Source organism: Melopsittacus undulatus, chromosome Z, assembly GCF_012275295.1.
Source record: "Melopsittacus undulatus isolate bMelUnd1 chromosome Z, bMelUnd1.mat.Z, whole genome shotgun sequence".
Taxonomy (NCBI): domain Eukaryota; kingdom Metazoa; phylum Chordata; class Aves; order Psittaciformes; family Psittaculidae; genus Melopsittacus; species Melopsittacus undulatus.
Genome location: NC_047557.1, coordinates 2481870 through 2503946, shown reverse-complemented (window position 1 = coordinate 2503946; position 22077 = coordinate 2481870). Strand labels below are relative to the sequence as shown.

The 22077-nt window shown below is 49.3% G+C and overlaps 1 protein-coding gene across 5 annotated transcripts in view; it reads left to right on the top strand.

The window, feature by feature from the left end:
* Positions 1-312: 312 nt before the first annotated feature.
* The window catches only part of CTIF (cap binding complex dependent translation initiation factor), a 151793-nt gene continuing 130028 nt past the window's right edge, over positions 313-22077 (top strand). For 2 of the 5 annotated variants that reach the window (XM_034072858.1, XM_034072857.1), the window contains exon 1: positions 313-415. The gene's annotated coding sequence lies outside the window, so the exon portion shown is untranslated. Of the gene's footprint in view, positions 416-5401; positions 5657-16905; positions 16921-22077 lie in introns of those variants that run through there. The other 3 variants (XM_031045680.2, XM_031045679.2, XM_031045681.2) reach the window with 3 other exon arrangements.

Sequence of the window (22077 nt, the reverse complement as noted above, 5' to 3'; positions counted from 1 at the left end):
TCCTTCCCTTAAGCCCATTTAAACCCCCCACCCTTGGACAGTCACCGCTTGCCCATGATGCGGGTTTGTTGACGCCGCATTCCCGGCCTGAATCCTTTGGGAAGCCGCCCTGGGGACGGGAATTGAACGGCACTTACCACACCGACCGCGTGCTGCGAGCCCGGCCCTGCGGCCCCGGCCGGGCCCGGGGCTGTGCCTACAACTCCCGTCAGTGCCGGGGGAGGCCTCAGCGGGGCGGGGACTACGACCGCGTCACCGGGGCCCGCCCCGTCCCGTCGCTCCCCCGCAGCCGGTGCGTGCGCTCCGGGGCGGGCGGGCGGCGGCCCCGCGCTGTGTCCGTGCCTCAGCCCCCCCTTCACCTCACCTCAGAGCGGCGTCCATGCGGCTCCCGGTGCGGCCCTGACAGCGCGGCCCGGTAAGGCTGCGGGATGACACAGCACGGGGCGGGGGGGACCGGACCGGACCGGACCGGACCATGTGTGTGTGACGGGAGGGGGTCACCGCCCGTCTTTTGTCTCCCTCAGCAGCCATGGACCCGCTGCGGGGCGGATGGAGCCGGGGCGGGGGCTCGGGGGCGGCGCGGCGTTGAGCGGCCTCGGCCCCGGTGGGTTCCGCTGCCTGTGTTGGCAGCGGGTGTGTGGACGTGGAGCCCCCCCCACTTCCAGAGCCGCTGTTGCCTTCGGCTCGCATAGCACAGGGCCGGGGCTGGGTTCGTGTCCGCTGCTCGGCCTCTGGAAGCTTCCCGGAGCGCTCGGTGAGCCCTGATGGAGGGCAGGGCTGGGCTCTGCTTCCATCTCTGTGGCGAGAGAAAGGAGAAGGGGGGACCCATCCTGCCCGTCCCTACCGCGGTTGGTGGCGTTCATTGTAGGGCGGCTGTGCACCCAGCGAGCGGTGCCACCTGCGGTGACCCCCGGCGAGGGGGGACATCCCCAATTGGGATGCCCATTGGGAACATGGCACGGGGATGGGAAGGGAGCAGGAAGGGAGGACTCCGTGAACGAGGTGTTGTTGTTGTTGGGTGGTTATTGCTTTCCTGCAGAGTCACTCCCGCTGCACGTGGTGTCGGGGAGCGTGGGTGACACTGAGGGACGGGGGATGCCGGTGGCACCGAGCGGCCGGCAGCTGACACCGGCTGTGCCGCACGTCCGGAGGTGCCGTTGTGGGGCGTCCTTGGCTTCCCAGCGCCTCAAAACACAGTCACTGGAGCTGTGTTTCCATTAACATTCATCTCCTGCGGCTGCTGCTTGTGTCAGGATCACAGAATCACAGACTGGGTTGGGTTGGAAGGGACCTTAAAGCTCATCCAGTTCCAACCCCTGCCATGGGCAGGGACCCCTTCCACTGGAGCAGCTGCTCCAAGCCCCTGTGTCCAACCTGGCCTTGAGCACTGCCAGGGATGGGGCAGCCACAGCTTCTCTGGGCACCCTGTGCCAGCGCCTCAGCACCCTCACAGGGAACAGCTTCTGCCTAAGAGCTCAGCTCAGTCTCCCCTGTTCTGGCAGGTTCAAGCCATTCCCCTTGGCCTGTCCCTACATCCCTTGTCCCAAGCCCCTCTCCAGCTTTCCTGCAGCCCCTTTAGGCACTGGAGCTGCTCTCAGGTCTCCCCTTCAGGAGCCTTCTCTTGTCCAGGCTGCCCCAGCCCAGCTCTCTCAGCCTGGCTCCAGAGCAGAGCTGCTCCAGCCCTCGCAGCAGCTCCATGGCCTCCTCTGGCCTCGCTCCAACAGCTCCAGGTCCCTCCTGTGCTGGGTCAGAACTGCAGGGTTTTCCCCAAACCACAGCAAAGGGACAACCAGACTGTATCTGAAGGTTCTGAGTTTTCCTACAATGGGGCTTTGCAGTGACCAGAACCAGGTGCCTGAAGATGTTCTCAGGCAGCTAAATCCATGTGAAACCTTCCCATTGTCTTGCCTGGAGCATCCCTCTGTCCGGGCTGCAATCCCCCCGCTCCCCCCAACAGTGAGGACTCTCCGTTCTCCTGCCACACTCCAGAAGCTTATACAATGTTTTTGGCGCTTTCCCCCATAGTCATTATTCTGGGAAACGTGGTTGTTGTTTATGGTTTGGGTTTAATCATATTCTTTTATTTTTATTCTTATTTTTTAAGTGAAAAGCTCCAGGGCTTCCTTTGTCCTCCCCACTTCCAGCCGCTGTCTTCAGAGCAGAGATGCTCTAGCCCTTGAAGCATCTTCATGGCCTTGTCTGGACCCACTCAGGGCTTCTCTGGAAAGGCTGAAACCCACACCAGTAAGACCCCACACTGGATGAGCAACAATTCCATTAGATTGGAAAGGGGCAGGTGTTGTTTCCTAGCATGATGAGGAGGGCTAGAGTGCCCTGGGCCTCCCTGGAGTCCTGGTGCCTCCTCTGAAACAGGCCATTTCCCCATCTCCCTCTGTGCCACCTTCTCTCCTGAACCAGTAATCCATTCTCTTCCTCCAGCACTCAGGCAGGTATAGGATGAAGCATGAAGTCACAGCCTTGTTAACAGAAACAGAACAGACAGGAGGAAGCAGAAGATGCATTGAACTTCCAGGTTGTTTCCCTCAATCCAGAGACACCAAAATAAGATCAGGTGATTCAACAGTCCCTCCTCTCCAAAGTCTAGAAGGGCTTTTTAATGGTGGAACATGCTCTGAATATCCAGATGCTGACAGGGAGGTAGCATGCAGGATGGGGAGCGAAGCATCCTGCTCCACTTATGTCTTAAGTGACCCTGACAAGCAAATATTCACACTTTTTCTCCAGTGAGCAGAAAACAGCCCCATTTTATTGTGTCAATCCATGTTATTTTTCCTTTTAAGGACCATAAAGGCTTTGCTCTGCCCTTGCTGATCCTGAGGTCGAAGAGCAAACCCTTGTGCTGGATTTTATTCCCTTGAGCCTTGAGTGAAATCTGTAGGCTGTGGTTTCCCCACGTTAAGTGTGTTAGTTTTGGCAGAGAGATGAGCGGTGCCTTGTTTTGGGAAGCTCAGGCTGTGCTTATCTCCCTCTGAGCTCTGTCTGAGCCCTCCCTGCGATGTGGGTACCACACCAGAGGGCTCTGTGAATGTAAGGTTGTGTGGTAGGACTTGCCCAGCTCTTACAGAGCATTCTTTTCATGTAATGTATAAGATCTCAGGTTGATTTTAAAGGAAAGCAGAACAGCAGTGGTTGGATGCTGCAGGTGAAGGTGATGCAGGGAAGCAGCATGTCTCAGGTGAGCTGGAGGGTAAAGCACAGTGCCAAGAGCTCTCTGGCTGATGGGAGACCAGAGAAACCATTTGTGGAGGTGAAATGAACACCACCTCTGCCTTTGCAATGTGATTTGGGAATGGAGTGAGCTACCCAGGGGGCTTTGCTGGCTTTGACACCTTTGTTCTCGAAGCTGAGTCAACTTCATGCACAAATAGGATGGGAATGATCTATGGAGGGTTCCTGAGATCCATGAAAAATAACGTGCAAAGCATGAAAACAGACTGTTACAGCTGTTAGTCCTTGATCCAAACTGTGGAAGGGAAGATGACAAGGTGCTGAGCTTAATTTCCACATGTCCCTCCTTCAGCCCTTGGTCTTGGGTGAGAAAAACACTCGTGTTGTTCTCTCTTTTCTCCTCACTTTAGGGTGAAGTGCTCTACCCTTGTATGCTCGTAAGGACAAATTTTGCTATGGTGACTTTCCCCTTCCCCCTCATTTTGGGTCTCTCTGTCCTGTTTTTCCTTGCAGCCATCCTTGCTGCTAGTTCTCTTCCCGTCAGGAGCTGTGTGAAATTGTGGTAGTTATCACTGGTTGAGTTTTCGCCTACAGGTCTTTGCAGAGCAGCAAGAAAATCCTCCTGGACTTTAGTTAATTTTCCTGAGTTCTTGCTGCTCAACTGAATCTTTGGGGCCTCATGTGTTTGTGGGGAGCTATACCTAAAAGTATAGGAAGACCCTGTGGTTTCTATGGAAGCTGGGGTAGCAGACGAGCTATGTCAGCATCTGTTTGGGGTACATTTAGCATATTGCCTGTTTCAATGGAGCAGTTAAATACTGCTAATGATTTCATTCTTCAGCTTGGCAGAAGCATAAAGACATTTACATTACACATGCCATTGTTAAGTTTCAGAGTTAGCAGTCTGTAGGGGTAGGTCATGGTCTTCATCAGGCAGGGGAAGGACCACTGTTCCCGTCACAAACATCTGGAAGCGTTGAGGCTTCTGGATGAGGAATCTCCATAAATGCTTTGGGATGTCCATGTGAAACTACTCTCAGAAGGTGCAATTCTGCTACCTGAGTATAATTAGCACATTAGTGAGTCATCCAAAGTAAAGGACTAGTGCAGCTAACCAATCATTTTCTGTTTGTTTGAGAGACTGGCTGTTTTGTTTTAATTTATTTATACATGTGTTTGTACATGCTTATATATACAGAGAGAGTAATTTACAACATAGATACCCTGCTGGTGATCCTAAGAAACGTTTCCTGCTCTGTTCAGACTGCAATGGGGATGACATTGGATGTTCTAAAAGTTTTGTGTATTTAACCACCAACTTTCCTGCTGAAGAGAGAGGTTTTGGTTCTTCCATGACTGCCTCAGGCTGTGCCATGGTTGGTTTTGGTTTGCTGGACTCTGCATCATCATTGTCATTCTTTTGCGATATAGAGGTACCCCAACAGTGGCCAGGATTGGGGATGGTGTCTCTGTATTGTATTAGAGATATCTGTTGGTTTTAATTAGCTTTTGGAGACTCCTTTGAGATGGTTCAAGGAGTTCTAAGGCTTTGAGGACCACAGGTTGACAGGAGTATGCTTACTTCAGAAGAGCCATAGCTCCTGTCTCCTCTCCTACACAGGTAACCCTTTGCCTCCCCTGTCCCCCAGGCACGTAGCAGCCGTGTTACAGGAGAAGGAAAACCTGGTTTATTGGGTGGCAGGAGAGGCTGTGGTGACACAACTAAACCTGTGTCTGTGCTATCTCTGCAGGACCAAATCCTGCTGTGCCTGTCAGCCAGGAGCCTGCTGCAGGAGGATTTCATAACGTGCAGCAGTTTATCGAGGGCGTCTCCTCTGTGGCCACCAGCATTAGCTCAGCTTCACCTCCTTCCATGGCATGCTTATGTCTGCCATGCTGCTGGGTGCTGTTGGAAGACATCTGTAGCCCTGAGGTGGCAGGATGGAAAGGATTATGGGTGGGACGACGTGCCAGTGGTGGTGATGTCCCAAGATGAGGAGCAAGGTGTGTGGCTATGTGGTATGCACCCTCCCTTGGTGTCACGTCATACCTGGGTGACCTGAGGATGCACTTGAGTGCCCACAAGCTTCTTGTTTCCCACCAGTGATTTTAATTGGCCTTAATGCAAAAAAACCCGACCCAAACAACCTTCCTCCTCCTTCTGTAGCTGGCCCAGCTTGCTGGGACTGGTTTGTACAGCCAGGAAAGCTGAGAAGGCTTCACCACCACTGGAGCCTGCCTGGCACTGCAGCAGAAGCTACACGGAGACACGCAGCAGCCACCAGCTTCCTTCTGTGATGGGGAACCATTAACAGGGTGCGTAATTCATTCTGAAACATGCTTGTGAGCTCGTGAAATACTGGAGGAGCTTGGCTTGTGTTCACTGGGACCTTGGGAGAAGCTGTTACAACCAAGCTGTCACCATCCCTTTGCCACTGGTTGCATTGGGTGGTAGCTGGCACCGGAGGTGAGTGGCTGGGGTGGCATGGGAAGAGTAGCATGGGAGTCTGCAGTGCAGCACACTGCAGCAGTCTGGATCTCTATGCTATGTGATGTAGCAGCGATGGCACCCAGTCCATCCCAAAGCCAGTGCTGAGAAGGTCTTCTGCAAGTAAGTAGGTGTGATCCCAAGTGTTTTGCATCCTTTAATTGAATCTCACAAGTCTGTCTTTGCAAGCAGAACACTTCAGAGCTACAACAGAATGCACTGCAGATGTTTAAGGTGTCTCAGCCATCGTAAGCATTGAGCATCTTTGTGAAAGCAGAGGTTTGCCAACCAGCATGGGTGGCACAGCCTTGGGTGGGATTTGGGCTGGTGCAGAGCTGAGCTTACAGAGGGCTGTGAGCTGCCCCTTCTGCTATATGGTCCATGAAGATGTTATTTTGGGGCCACCAGCTTCTGCAGCAGGCTTTGAAAGGTGTTCATGTCTGTGAAAACATATTTTGGTGTTTGATAATGGGGGATCTTGCAGGAATAATCATGGGGTGAATTTTAAAGGATTCTTTGTCTGGCAAAGAATTGTGCATTCTGGTCACTGTTTGGACTATGGTGTAGGCTGAATCCAGCCAAGCCAGCCCAAAGCAGTGATCTGCAAATGCTGTTTTGCTTCTGGGTACTCCCTGCATCACCCAGCCAGAAGCAAGCCTCTGGGCTGGAGGGCTCCTGAATGCTGCGTCCAGCTCCCGTGAAGCCAGAGGGGATTTTAATAAAGTGCTGTCAAAAATAACCATTATGGGTGTCTGGGCAAGAGAGGAAAAGAAATCAGGAAGGGCTGTGGTAGTGCTGTGGTTGTCAGGTGGAGTTTAATAACAGAGAAGTGTTTTATGTTTAAGGTGGTGTTTGTTTTGCATGGTGAGAAGAGACAGGGGTGGATAAATCAGGGTATATTGGTGATCCATATGTCTCTTCCCAGCAGGGTGATTTGCTTGGAGGCATCCTTGATTACATTTTTCCTAGCTAGGGAAGCTGGGCTGGCGATCTAAAGCTTGCAGCAATATTTTTTGCAGCTGGAGGCTTTACAACAGCAGCAGGAAGATGCTCGGGGTGCTTTTGGAAATGATATATTTTCTTTTTCTTGCCACGTGCATATTTCATCATTGCAAGCTCATAGATGGGTTATGGAGAGTCCATGGGGTCTCACCACTATAGCTCTAAAGGAAGCCTCTAAATGAGATGCTTCCAAAGGTGGAGGAGGTCACGGATGTGGATGGGGAGGCTGAAGAGCCGCAGGGGACCAGCTGTGATGAGGTGATGGATGTCTTTCTCCAACAGCTTTTTCCCCTTATTTTGAGACTAGCGGTTTCTCACATCCTGGCGGCAGCTCTGCAGTGAAAACACACACTTCTGGAAAGCTCTGCTGGGGAACACTGAGTTTTCCATCGCTTCCTGCATCCCTGCTCTGTCCATCCTTGTGCCAGCCTGGCGCAGGCAGAGGAGTGTTTTCTCCTGCCTTTGTGGATGCTTGGAGCAGCATTGGTGGTGGGCAGGACACCATGGCCTTGTGGAGCACTTCATTGTCAGCAGAACAGCAGCATCCTTCCCTGCCTTGATGCTTTTAATACAAAGACTCACCCCAGGGTGCTGGTCCCCGTCCCTCCCTCCTGGGTTTTGGAACATCTGCAGAGCACACATCATCCTTCTCGGAGTCAGCTCCAAGAAAGGGTATTTACTCAGCCTTTTTTTAAATGTATTTTCATTACATGGGGTGAACAGTTTATTTACTGACTCAAACAGCTGCTTTGAAGCTTCTCCTGTGTGTTTCACTGCTTCCTTTTTGTTTGTTTGGGGTTGTTTTTTTTAATTAACAGAAATGAGGCTTATGTGTGCAGACTGGCTGTCACTCATTATTCCTCCAGAAGCTTTTTTAACCCAGGGTTTCATTTCAGCCAGATTTGACAGAGGACTGCAGGTCTCAAAGATAAGAACTTACAGGCTGTAAGAAAGAGGGTGGAAGAGAGAAATCCAATTTCTTCTTCTTTCTTTTCTCTGTGCCTACAATGAGAAGCTGCAGCAATCGTGAGCTTAAATATCATCTGTTTGGGTGCAAATGGGTCAGTTTACTAGAAATACCTTTAGTAATTCCCTAAATTTGCTTGAAAGAAATGATCCAAATCATCTTGAACATGGGGAAGGAGAGAACTGGAGTAGGGGTGCTTCCAGGGACACTGTGATGGGATGATTCTAATGACATTTAAAGGACCCTTCCAACCCAAACTACTCTCTTCTGTGTTCCCACACTGTTCCCAGGGTTCTGTGTTTGTGCATGACCACCAAGGGTGCAGTGACAAGCTGGTGGCTGGTTTATCTCTGGAGTCTCCTGCCTGTAACAGTAGTTCAAAAGGGTTTTCCAGCTTTGAGCTTAGCCTCGCCACCTACCTGCTGGGATGGATAATGAGGTATTATTATACTATTACTTCTAGTAGTAATGTTTCATGTACCACCTAGAAGCTCTCGTAGAGCATTTGGACATTGAGGAGTGAATAAAATCTGCCCCCAAAAGCTATTCTGGGCTCTGCCCAGGCTCGCTGCAGTTTCCCATTGAGACACAGGTGATGCTGGCAGCATCGCCTGGAGGAGAGGCAGAAGCACAGTGGCATTCCAGCATTGTCCATTGTCCCTGAACTTGCCTTGGAGCCGGAGCTGCTGTTTAAAGTGATGAGTGAACCCCAGCTCCCAAAGGTGCTGGGAATGATGCTCTGCCCCCTCTGCTCCTGACAGCCCTTCCCATTCCAGCTGCAGCATGAGGCTTCCTTATCTGTCCCTTCCGTTTTTGCCGTCACTATGTGCACTTTGATTATTTATTTATTTTTTTTTTTAACTGGGAATTCTCTTCCTTTTTTGTCAGCTTGGGGAATGGATTTTCTTGCACTCTATTTAGGGTTCTGGGGGAGGAAGTGACTCAGCCTTTCCCCTGCTCCGGTTTGCACCGTCATCCCTTGATGGCTTTGCTGAGGTTTTCCCTTGAGCACCTCCAGTTACACTCTGCTCATTCAGCAGGAGCCTGTCTGCCTCCACCCCACGTTTTGGTGGGGAAGGACACTGTGTGTGGGGGGGGAGGATGAGCCATTGGCAGGAGCTTTGCCTGTGCCAAGAGGATAGTAATGCAGTGAGCAGGACACGCTGCCAGGCCTGCGGCAGTGCTGGTCTCCTGCTCTGCTCCTCATCCATGAGTATGGACATCTGCAGAGAGGCAGGCGAGTGCAGCCAAATGAAGTCTGGGGAGCTGGCCTAGCGATGTTGTATAAAATGATGAAAGTTGGTGGCATGAACTAACCAAGGTGTTGTGGATGGACCCCAACCAGTAACTCAGCACCATGCTGCTGTTTGCTCCCCGGCCCGGCTTCCCTTCTCAGGGTGGCTGGGGAGGAGAATTGGAAGAGTATAAACCCCATAGGCTGAGATAAGAACAGTCCAATAGCTAAAGTAAAGTACCATAAAGTGATAATAGAAAGAATACTAACACTAATAATAACAGGAAACAAGAAGATAAGAAATGAAAGCTCAGGAGCACAACTGATGCACCATGCAATTGCTTACCACCCGCGAACCGATACCCAGCCTGACCCAAGTAGGATCGGTCCCTTTGAGTGACTCCCCCCAGTTTCTGTACTGGGCATGACATACTGTAGTATGGAATACCCCTTTGGCTAGTTCCGGTCAGTCCTGTCTCTGCTCCTTCCCAGCTTCTTGTGCCGCCCCTCACTGGCAGAGCATGAGACTGAAAAGTCCTTCACCAGGATACGTGCTACTGAGCAACAACCAAACCATCAGTGTGTTACCAGCATTGTTCTCACTCTAAAGCCCAAACACAGCAGTGTTCCAGCTGCTAGGCAGAAAAATAACTGTGACAGCTGAACCCAGGACACAGGGAGAGGAGGTGACTCCGGTCGTGCTGAAGGATGCCATGCTGCTCGGGCACTGATGGTTGAGGTCTGTGTGGATGATGGATGGATGGTGATGCTTGCTCCATGCAGGGCTGCTGCCAGCTTGCCTTTCACGGCAGAGCTGAGCCAGCTGCTAAATACCAGGGTGAGAGCATCGCTTGCTTTCCACAGGGCTTTCAGATGCTGCTGCTCAGCAAGGGAGTCCCTAAGTCGTCTGCCACTCTAAATGAAACCAGGCCATGTCCTATATGAAAAACAATGGCATTAGTTTGCAGTTTCAGCTTCTTTTTAAAGGGGAGAAGTGAAAATAGAAAGGAGAAGAAATGCCCAACCTTTTCTTTCCCCTCCAAAGCCCAGAGACTCAAGTCCTGAAAGCAGTTTTGATCTGCCCAGGGAATTCCAACATGCGCCACTTAATCCTTTGTTGTAAAAAGTTTTTGGAGCAGGGATTAGCTTTGCCTCAAATTATTCTTCTCTCAAATTTTGTCTTCTCTAAAGTCATTACTCTCAGGAGTGCGTGTATACTATGTATGTATATATATGTATGTGACAGGGTCGTTGCTGAGGGTATATGTGAGGGAATCCTTGCTGGGCAGATCTTACCTCCACAGCAGCAGTCCTGAGACCTTGCTGTCCCCTTCTCCCATGTGCTCCCTTAGCTCCTGGGTTGGCTCGGGCTGGGAGCACTGTCTTGTACGTGCTGCAGAAGTTTGGGCACTGTTTTATTGGTAGCTTATGGTAATAGGTCTATACTCACTGTTCATCCATGTGGTGCATGCAGCAAAGTTTGATCCCCCTTTGACATGGCTGAATTGGTGCATTTTATGGTTTCACAAGCCTTTTGTACAGTATTGGTAACTCCAGATGTAGCCTTATTGAAGCTCATGTGCTGTGAGCAGACTTCTCTGGTGGTTACAAGATTCAAGATTTATTTTGTGTTTGTATATTAATACCTCATTTGGCATCAAGGATTGTAGCCATTGACACAGACCTTCCTCTTGACCTTGTCATGCTTGAGAAGAACTGAAAATCAAGGCCTTTTGGTGCAGTGGATGGTGGCCTCATGTCACAGTACTGGTGACAGCAGAGCTTCTAATAGCTTGGTAATATTAGACTTGCCCAGCAGGGCTAGACCAAGCTTCTGCAGTGTGGCTGCAGCATCATTAAGGTACATCCAGCTGAATAGGGGCTGTGTGAGAGTCCTCATATTGAGTAGCTAATGCGGTATGCTGGTGGCAGAGGTGTTGCATGGAGTGCCCCAGAATAGGGCCTTGACTAGCCCAAAATCTTGGGGTAAGCACAGAGCCCAGGACATGGAAGTTATGTCTAATCTCTGTTGGGATCTCTGTTGAATCAGACCAGTCCAGTTCAGCCAGATGTTTCTGGAGAAGGTGTGGTAGCCTTGGAGGAGGTGGATTTCACCTCCCCCTTGCATTACTTCTCAAGGAGCTGTTTGAGACCTCACCTGGAGCACAGTGTACAGTTCTGGTGTCCTCAACATAAAAAGGACATGGAACTGTTGGAACAAGTCCAGAGGAGGCCACGAGGATGATCAGGGACTGGAGCACCTCCTGTATGAAGACAGGCTGAGAAAGTTGTGGCTGTTGAGGCTGGAGAAGAGAAGGCTGCATGGAGACCTCAGAGCAGCCTTCCAGTATCTGAAGGGGACCTACAGGGATGCTGGGGAGAGACTGGTCATTAGGGACTGTAGTGATAGGACAAGGGGTAACGGGTTGAAACTTAAACAGCAGAGGTTTAGACTGGATATAAGGAAGAAATTCTTATTGGTGAGGTACTGGAATGGGTTGCCCAGGGAGGTTGTGAATGCTCCATCCCTGGCAGTGTTCAAGGCCAGGTTGGATGAAGCCTTGGGTGATATGGTTTAGTGTGAGGTGTCCCTGCCCATGGCAGGGGGGTTGGAACTGGATGATCTTGAGGTCCTTTCCAACCCTAACTATGCTATGATTCTGTGAGTGCATGGAGAAGGCTCTCTCCTGCAGTGCCAGCCATAAATGCACAAGGAAAAAGGATGATTGGAAAGACAAAGGAGGCCCTTTGAAATGAATAATAGAATGATAGGATGGTTTCTGGGACCGTCAAGCTCATCCAGTTCCAACCCCTGCCAGGAGCAAGGACACCTTCCACTAGAGCAGCTTGCTCCAAACACTGTCCAACCTGGCCCAGCATTTCCAGGAATGGGACAAATGTGGTGGTACACTGATGGCTCTGCTGGAGGTTAAGCTGTTTCTTGTTTGGAGGTGTAGGGTGTACTGGGAAGTCTGAAGCTGGCCATCTAGAAGTGCTTCAGTAACCCAGCTTGGGTTTTGCTTCCTTGTGTTCATCTTTTCTTCTTTTCTGTTAAGAAACCCAGCCAAATCATGAGCCTGTCAGAGGCCGTTAGTTAACCAGTGTGGTGGTTGTAAAGCATTCAGTGGTGTTACTCTCATGTCCATCAGACTGGGTGTCAAGAGGTGGATCTATTAGCAAGTCCTCCCCTCTGTCTTTTAATACTTCTGACCTTTTCACACGTCTACAAGCATTATTCTGAGCTTGATGGTAAGTGTCAGCCAGTAACACCTTCCTCTCCATAGGCTAACGTCTCCACGGCCTCACACTGTAATTTCCCACTTATTTCCTTAATTCTGTTTATCCATTTTATTGCAGGAGACACAGTCATCTTGTGCTTTCAGATTGTCTCTTCTTGGGTCTCCTCCATATCATCCATTGATGCCGATGAAAAGCCAGAGCCTTGTCCTTGCAGCACCTACACTCAGCTGAGGCCACATTAGCTCTCTTCGGAGCATCTCTTGTCCATTGATTACAGCATTAGGAGGAATGTCAGCTTGGAATGGCTTTGATTAGCCAATTTTAACAAAAAAGCAGTGAACTTTGATTCAAAGTACATGACAAACTGTAGATACTGATTTCTAATGTGCTGGAGGGAGTTTGGATCCATAACCAAATTAGGGCATTAGTGGGGAAGCTAAGGAGAGGAGTTTGCAGGCTGAATATGAGCAACATGCATGCAGCCTTCTGCATGACCTAGGAGTATGGAAAGACACATGTGTATATTTAAGAAGGGCTGCTGTTTTTTTGGCTAATGAACTGTATTGACTGCAGAAACATCATGGTTGCATGAGGCACATACTGGATGCTTGAGTCTGTAGGATGCTCTTTTTGTGTGAAGATTTGGTTTAACTTGGATCAGTCAATCAGTGCTGTGTTTATGTCCTGAAGGACTTAATGTGTTGGTGGAGTACTCAGCAATTGGCTGTAAAAGCATGCTGGTATCAACACAGCTTGCTGGAAGGTCATCTGTATGGTCTGAAAGTGTGAGGCTTCACAAGAGCATCTCATACTGTGGGTTGTCCTGAGCTGTCCAGGGACAAGATGTGGGTTGTACGGGCAGGAGGGAGCAGTGGTGAGGTGTTCATAAAGCAGCAGCTTAGAAAGCATTTCGAAGAGACCAGTGAAGAAACATCTGCCTTCAGGGTTAACAAAAGTAAGTGGGTTCTGGAATGTGAGGGTTTCATTCAAGTCACCATCTGGAAGGAGACCCTAAAGCCCTAGCAGTAGGTAACTAGTGGATTGGACTTTGGGCCCTGCTGTTGGATGGCACAGTTGGGGATAGATAATAGCTCTGGCGTGGTACAGATAGGGAGGAAGAGAGGAGGAGTCATCAGGGCAGCAAGCACATCCTCCTCTTTGGTATCCCTTTCCTGTTTGCGTGGTCTGGTGTTAGACACCTGGATGTGAACACAGCCCAGCTCCTGCTCCAGCTGGGGCTTTTCCAAGTCCTTGAGCCCTGAGGCTGCCAAGATGGGCAGAGCTGATGTCAGACAATCCAGGAAGACATGGGTAAGAGAAATCGGATCCCTTTTCACAGGGAAATCTGCATGCATACCCTGTACAGCAGTTGCTGCAGGGACTGTCCTCTTTGCCTCCTGGAGTAGAAGGTTTTGATTACTGTGGGTGATCGTCATGTATTAGAGCTTCATGTCAACCTCAGTTACCTCTCCTAAAGGTCAGCCTGGAATTCCAGGCCACTTGCTGCTGGGAATAAGTTTCTTCTTGTTTTGATTAAGCTGGAAGTAAGAGCTGGTGCTTTGTCCTGGAAGTCTGGACTAAGCAAAGATCCCCTTAGCAAATCCACAATTAGTCTGGATTGACAAGCACTGGAAGTCCTGAGATCCAGCCCTCTGCTTAGCCCAGGGGCAGCTTCTACATCAAACCTTCCTGCTGATAGCCTCATCCAGCTGAACCTTGATGCTCTTTCCAAGGATGGAGACTGCACATCCCCTTGGGTCACCTCTTGGGTACTAAACCATGCTTACACTACAGTAATTCCCTGACATCCCACTGGAGTTTGCCATGCTGCAGCTACTGATCCTCAGACCTTGATGTGAGCAGCTGCTGTGGTTTGCTGCTGGAGAAGGCTTTCTGCTACCAGTCTTTTCCATGCCGCTGGCATTCACTGTTGAGTTCCTCAGCTCCTTGGGGACATCACCACTCTGAGCAAGGCAGCAGTGCCTGTGTGCACTGAGGCTTATCGCCAACTGACCTAATTATTACAGTCTCACTCTTCCCTCATTGTGCAGGTTTCCTTGGCTCTCAGGAGGCTTCCCTGGTTTCTCCAAGCTGATGGTTGATTTCTCGTCTCCCTTTTAATAGCATTATTCATTCACTCAGCCTGGGTGAAGCCAGGGAATAAGGTTTGTAGCCAGATATGGTGCAGACTTGTGAACTACCTTTCCTGCTCTGATAGCCATCCTGCTGCGTTTGGTAGCTCCAGCCTGCCAAACCTTACAGGCAGCCCCCCTGCACGCTCTGCTTGCAGCCTGCTCTTCACGTGGTACCCTCCTCTTCCTCCTGCCCTGACTACAGCCTCCTTACTGTGGAAATCCTCTGTCTGCTGAGGTTAATGGGTGAAATCTGTGCACTGCCACTTTGTGCCCTCCTCGTGGGTGAACAGTTGATTTCTGTCCCTTTTTTATTGTTGTTCCCTATCCCATTTTGTTGTTGTATCCTATCCCATTTTGTAGTTGTTTCCTATCCCATTTTATTGTTATTCCCTATCCCATTTTGTTGTTGTTCCCTATCCCATTTTGTTGTTGTTCCCTATCCCATTTTGTTCTTATTCCCTATCCTGTTTTTTCTTCCTTCTTGCAGACCTCTCCTGCTGCAGATTCTCCCTTCCCTACCTTCCCACTTTCCTGTTCATAAGGGTACAGATAGAGGCCAGTTACCTTTTGAAGGTGCCAGGTTTTTTCTCCAACAAGACGGATTTGCAGCATGTTAACAGGATTTAACATCTACTTCAACATAAAGTCTGGACACAAAAAAAACCCCAAACCCAGGTCAACCCTACAACAAAACATTGCATCTTGGGGTGGGTTCCCTCCATTCACAGTTTTCTTTCTGTAAATTGAATATGGGGATTACCCCTATGGTACCCAAAAGCCTCTGTGGTCCCTGTCGAGCAGAGAATAACCTGATGTAACTTGGTGCCTCCTTGCATGGACAGAGCTTACCACTAAGCTTCCTGGTTAAACCACCTGATGGGATCAGCAGAGGTGAGCAGTACCACAGGGGCTCAGTGGCAGAGGGTTTAATAAACAACATATCAGCAGCATTATCCTGAAAATCTATCTGCTTTTGGGTTTATTCTTTCACTCCATTGCCATGTACAAGATCCAGTTTGACCTGAAAGGGAGCAGGAAGAGGATGCAGTGGGGCTGCGGAGAGGCTTTATCTCTGTTTACGTTTCTGCTGCCCTGGCTGTTAATCCTGTGCAGTGCTCCATGTCTCCAGAGAGTAAACATCTTCTTCTTGGGCAGAACAGCCTGTGGAGGAGGTGGGAACAAGCCAAAGCAAGGGCATTGCTGGGAGGATGAAGCCAGAAAGGGCTGGCACTGGGGTTGTGTCCGGCATCACATATTGCCTGCAGAACTGGCCTGCAGGAGATCCTTCCCTCTCTGAAGGGATGTGGGTTCCCATTTTCCTTATATCCTTCTTCTCGTATATATATATGAACTTTAGTGAAGTTCCTACAGCTTTCTAACATATATGTGAATTACAGTAACACTTGGAATTATGTTTTCTGTCCTGGAGCAGTGCTGCACCCTTTGGGTCAGCGTCCCAAATTATCCTCATATACTCTGAATACTCCTCAACATCAGCCCATAAAACGAATAATTGATGCTAGTTGTATTTGGGGTTTTTTTTCAGTAAATTAGCCTGTAAAAAGATCATTTTATCAAGGATAATTGTGGGCGATAAGAGGCTTTATAGCTGGTGTCAATAAAAATAGGTATTTTTCCTCTGTTAAAACAGGAAACAAAATAATGGCTAGTCAAAGAGGCTTAATTCACTGCAAAATGAAATCTGTTTTAAAGTGTTTTACACCATAATGGAGAGCTGTGGAAATTTACTGTATGTCACCATGAAATAAAAGTTAAAATCCTTTGTTTAAAAATACCAAACCCTAAAAAAAAAAAAAAAGGAAATGAAATAAATTTTCCCAGTATTTTTCTCCCAGTGTTTTGGCCACAGTGACTTGACCAAAACTATTTAAGATTCACCAAGCCAGAGCTGGGTTGCTGGCAAAGAAATGATGATTTTGTTATTATTAACTTATTTATCTATTTGTGATGGGGTCAGGCTTCTGCTTCTGCAGAAGTGGATTTAGTTCCTTGGGTGAATGGGGCTGGGGAGAAACAAGACCCTCATCCCACACCAGAGGAGAGGACACGTGGGGCTTGAGTGCCAGGTGTCACTTCTGGTTCTTGATGCTGGAAGGCATTGGACTTCTTCTGGACCTTGTGGTGATGTGGGGATGCTCACCAGGAGCAGGGTGTCCCTATGGACACCTCAGAGAGCACAGAGGTTCTTCAGCATCCCTCTGAGGAGGAAAAGCCTTGAAGAAAGCTATAGTGGGTGTGAGGAAAGCCTAACCCAAGCCCCAGCATTCTCTGGTGGTGCTGGCATTCATTCCATCTTCCTCTGCAGGCTCCAAGTGTTTGCAGTAACTCAGGGCTAGCGCAGAGTGTTCGTTCATGTTGGATAATTTATTCCAGAAGTGCCTTTCCCAGCCTCTTGTTACCTCAGCTACTTAATTGGTGGGTCATAAAGATGTCTCAGATGCCCTCATCTGACCTGCACGGCACAGGCATCCAAGAGCTAGCAATAATGGGCTTCCACCTGCAAGCCTTTAAATGTGAGTGAGATACCATCTGGATATGCAGCATTACACTTTGAATTTGATTAATCAAATTCTCCCTTTCCTCTTTCCTTTTTTATCCAAAGCTAAACAGTTTGGGCTCTTTATTTACTTCTCTGTGGTTAAAGGTATGTGAATAGCAGGCGTCCTGATGAAACTGCTGATGCTGCTTCCCTTTGCTGCAGTTACAGCCCTCCCCCAATGTTCTCATTATTATTTACTTTGGGGCTGTTAATGCCTTGGGTGTAAGCAGGGGTTGGCCAGTGCAGAAGGGGACTTTCAGATGCTGACATGGCTTGGCATGAGCTCTTCTGGTTATCACAGCTGTATTCAGTGGGGCTGCTACATGATAGAGGTCATCATGGGAAGGCCATGATGAACATGAAGGAGCCTTCAACAAAAGAACGTAAAATGGTGTAAAACTCATTTGTGGATGTGTTTCTGGGTTGTCATCATGCCTGCAGGTCCTCTGGTCATGGGAGGGTATCAATCCTAGGCATGGTGGGTGGGTTTTCCACTGCAAGTGGGGTCTTGTGATGGACAAAGCTGTCCTGAAAGTGAGTCCTGTTGGTCTTTGATGTCTGCAGTTAGTCCTGGGTCCTGCAGTCATCATCCAGCTCTGTAAGAACAGCATTTCCTTTGGGTCCAGGAGGAAAACTCACAAAAATCAGTATTTCTGGCATTGCTCCTGGCCAGGCTGTGTTTGTGGAGAAAAGGCTTCTCTTGGTGCTTTCTTGGCCTGCTTTTCCTGAGCTGCTGGATATTTACTCAGTGCAATCACCCTGGAGGCATTCTGAAAGCTAAAGCCAAACTTCTGATGTTCATCAAAGACCCTCTAGATCTGTGATGCCTTCCCTACAGTAGGACCTTGAAGATCCAGGGCCTCTTTTCTCCTTTCCAAGTTAGAATGGAAAGCCAAGCCTTTAATATAAGCCCTAATAAGACTTGTTGTGTTTTACAACAGAGTGAAGTGAGGCACGATGGAGGAGTGAGCAGTACATCCCAATCACACGTGCAGTGTGTGGCACACATGGGTGCATGATGGATGAGCCACTTGGACTGACGGAGCAGCTCAAGGGCATTTTGGGATGAGCTTGAGATTCTTGTCCCAATATACCCATATAGCTGCAATGCTGGGGCTCAGTGGGACATCCAGGACCTGGGGGTTGGAGAAGGGACTGATGTCAAGCATGCTGACATCAGGGCATCTTAGGACATAGAGTTGGTGGATGCCAAGGCTGAACATGAGCTGTCTTGATCTGGGCCAGTCGTCTAGACTGTCGCTGCTGCTGCTGGAGGTAAATAGACACTCCCTAAGCTCGCTTGATCTCATGTTCATCTCAAAATAGGTTGGGTATCGTGTCCTGGAAGTACCTGTCTCTGTTTGCTTTGTGTTAACCCCCCCGTCCTCCTGCCTGCTGGTGCTCAGCCGAGTAGAGCTACTTCATTTACCTCCTATTAATCAAATCCAGATGTCCCCTGGGTGATAGATGTGGCTGCGCAAACGCTTGAAGCATCTTTACTCCCTGGAGTTTGGCAGGCTGTTCTTCCCATCCCTATTGCTTGTTATGATTTAGGACCAAAGGAGGAGTAGGGTCACCTGGAAAGGGCTTTTGGGGAGCTACGTGTCTGTGTCACTGCTGCGGAACATCAGATGAAGCAGAAAGCAGATGTGGGACTGACTGTGAAAACAAATGCATTTCATGCCTCTGAAAGGAGCTGTTCCATGCCTCCAAAAGGAGCTGGTGGCTGCCAGTAACTCTGCAAATTCCTGTCTGGGGAGGTGCTTTGCTTGGTATTTGCAGGACTGGTTCCGTAAGGGAAGAGTTATCCCAGTGAATTGGTTCAGGCTGTGTCACGAGCCACTGGGAGGAGATAAAAGCTGGGGATGGGTTCAGAAGGAGGGTAAAGCTCAGGGCTTGGTCTATGCTGCTTGAGCAAAGCAAAGCCTGGGGAGGGTCTGACCTCCACACATCCAGGTCTGAGCATTGCCTGCTGCTGGGGCCACAGGGAGCTGGAGCCCATCCCTGCTGTATGGTGCCATTCCTTGGCTTGGTGGGACCTGTGGTGCCTGAGCTGGGTCTTATCCCTTCCCAGCGCAGCTGTTGGGAGCCCAATGCAAAACCTGGTTCTGTTTGGATATCACATTTGCTCTCATACTTCCTATTGGAAACTACATGGGAGAACATGCAGGAAATCCTTGTAGGCTGAAAGATGGATTTTGGGTCTGCAAGAGCATCTTCCCGAGCTGTGAGAGCTGTCTTGGGTGATGCCTTTTGCCCACAGCAGCCTCAGGGAGCTGGGTTTAATTCAGATGGTACCTCTGGAATGTGAACCATTTCTCCATGATGCAGTGGGTTTGCTGGATGGAACCTGTCTGTCTGGACCACATTCAGTCCATGGGACCAAGAGCAGGAGCTAAGGGGGCACTGTCAAGTCCCAGGTGAAGAGAAAGCTTTGGTGACCAGCTGAATTCTGAGTCAAAACCCTATTCTTACATGTGCAAGGGTCAGACACCTTGCTGGGTGTGTGTTCTGGTTCTGTCCTTTCCCAAGCAGAAACTTCAACAAGTAAATAGGACACAGGCAATGGTGCTCATGGCTTTTTCCCTGTCTTTCCAAGTGGGTGAAGCTCTTATATGGGTATATTTAAACCTGGAGGAAGCCAGAAGAAGGGAGAGGAGAGCCAGAAAGCTCAGCTCTCGTGTCACTGATGTGCTCCTTCCTTGGCCAGCTCCGTGTCGTGGTGGACTTACTTGCACAGTGTTGAACACCAACCCCACAGGTTTCCCTGTCCCGTTGTGCTTCCCCAGGGCTTCATTTGATCCCCTACCTCTTAATTTATTATTCAACCAGCACTGTTATGCAGGAAGGAATTTGTTTTCCTTCTGCATCTACAGAATTGCCCATTTCCCAAATTCTTGTTCTTTTCCACTTGGGTATTTACAACATCTCACTGGTGGTGGTGCTGTGGCTGCTGCCTGTATGGGACCTGAAACGGTCCATGATTGATGCTCCCAGGGTGGACATGGTGCAAAAGACAATCCACTGCTTGTTTTATAACTTGAACATGCGAATGGAGGAGCGGGGGTCCAGGATCCAGAGTTTTGGAAATCTTCCTTGTTTGTGGGTGTTGCTGAGTGGGGATTTTTAGGGATTTTTTTAGCACTGAAGGTAATTAAAGATTCAGAAAATCTCTGAATATACTTATCTGTGCACGGGGTTTTTCAGATGAGTTTGACTAGCTCAGAGAGGGGCATGGTAACCTGTTTATTTTCCTTTCCCTCTGCAAAATGGCACAAGTTTACTGGACTAATTTCCTCTCCAGTTCCAGGTGAGCAGCTCAGGTTTGGTGGAATGCACAGAGGTCCCTTAGACGCAAGCCAGATTTAGGGCATAGGGGATTGTCTGTCCTTGAAACCTGCTCCTTGCTATGCCCATGTAACCCAAGCCTAAGCATCATTGGATCCAATGCAGGGATAGGTCCCTTTGGTGAGAGCAGCAGGACCCTAAGGATGACTTGCTTTTCTCCATTGCTCACTGGTACAGAAGGTGGCTGATGCTTGAAAAAGCATCTTGCATCCTCATTCCTATTTTATCTTTCAAAGACCTGGAATGTGGGAGGTACCTGAGCTCTCCTACCTCTGCCTTGTTGCACAGAAGAGCTTCATTTCCACTGAAGAGGGAAACCTGCAGCAACAGAACAAGGGGAGATGGGTTTAAACTAAAAGAGGGGAGATTCAGACTAGATAGAAGGAGGGGATTTTTTACCATGAGGGTGCTGAGGCGCTGGCACAGGGTGCCCGGAGAAGCTGTGGCTGCTCCATCCCTGGCAGTGCTCAAGGCCAGGTTGGACACAGGGGCTTGGAGCAGCTGCTCCAGTGGAAGGGGTCCCTGCCCATGGCAGAGGTTGAACCTGGATGAGCTTTAAAGTCCCTTCCAACCCAAACCAGTCAGTTATTTCCCAGAGCAGAGGATAGCTGGCTCCTCCTAGCATAAAATCCCATCCATCCATCCATCCGCAGTGGCAGCTCCAGCATTTTGGCTGGCAGCCGAGATATGCATCCTCTGAATGCTGCTAAAAGCCAGCGTACGGGTGCAAAAATGCTCTTTGCCAGCAAACCAGGAGCATGGTTTAATAAGGATTAAGCACCCTCCAGGGCTGCCCTGCGGCTGACCGGGGGATGCCACAGCAGCCCGCGGGATGGATTACTTCAGCAGGTTGACATCGCAACTTGGAGTGGGATGTGTCTTTTAGGATTACAGGGCTTTTCACAGCCCAAGTGCCCATTATATTGCCTGGGTGCCCAGAAAGAAAAGGTTTACTGTCTGATAATGGTTTCCCTTCGGTTATTTGCAGAAGACCAGTATGTGGTGGCCAGCGTGCAGGCAGGTGGTCGAACGTGCAGTTGCATAGTGTGTGGATCAGCTCGTTATTATAGCACTCTAATTAGGACATGGGCTTTGCTCTCTGCCTGCACTGGGTGTTTTGCTCCTGGCTGATGCTTCCAGGGGATCGCAGGTCATCTCTTGGGATTGCAGAGGAGATGGGCAGAATATACATGTTGGTTGCCTGAGGATTGCTGCCTGCGCTGTACATCACAGTGCATGTGCACAGTGTATATGAGCATTCAAGGTAGGAGAACATGCTTTGTTCCTGTCTTCTAGCATAATTCAGGGTGTCCAGAGAAGCTGTGGCTGCCCCATCCCTGGCAGTGCTCAAGGCCAGGTTGGACACAGGGGCTTGGAGCAGCTGCTCCAGTGGAAGGGGTCCCTGCCCATGGCAGGGGTTGGGACTGGGTGAGCTCTAAGGTCCTTTCAACACAAACCACTCTGGGATGCTATGATTCTATGATAATGCCTGCAGCCATCATGTCCTACCCAGCAATGCTGTTTTCTCTCAGAGGAGAAGCAGTGGAGCTTCAAAGAGGAAATCGTGGAGCATGTGTGAAACTTGCACTTTTTTGCTGTTTCTTCAAATACTTTTAATTGCTGATGTTTGCTTTGCAAAGGTGAAAAATAAGAAGTATAAGGTGTAACGTGGGCTCTTGTTCCATTAGCCTTTATTAAAAGCAGGGGAATGTGAAAATGGATTACGTTTGACTTAAGTCACAGCTCGTAGCATCAGCCACTGTAGAAATAGGTTATAAAACTCAGGCTGCTCTTAATTCAGGGGTTAATGGTTATGTGTTTTATAAGACCCGTTTCAGGTTTTATTTCTAGAAATGCTGTTTTATTTGCACATATTGAATTTATGTAAAAAGCAGGGGATGGGGAGCATGCCTT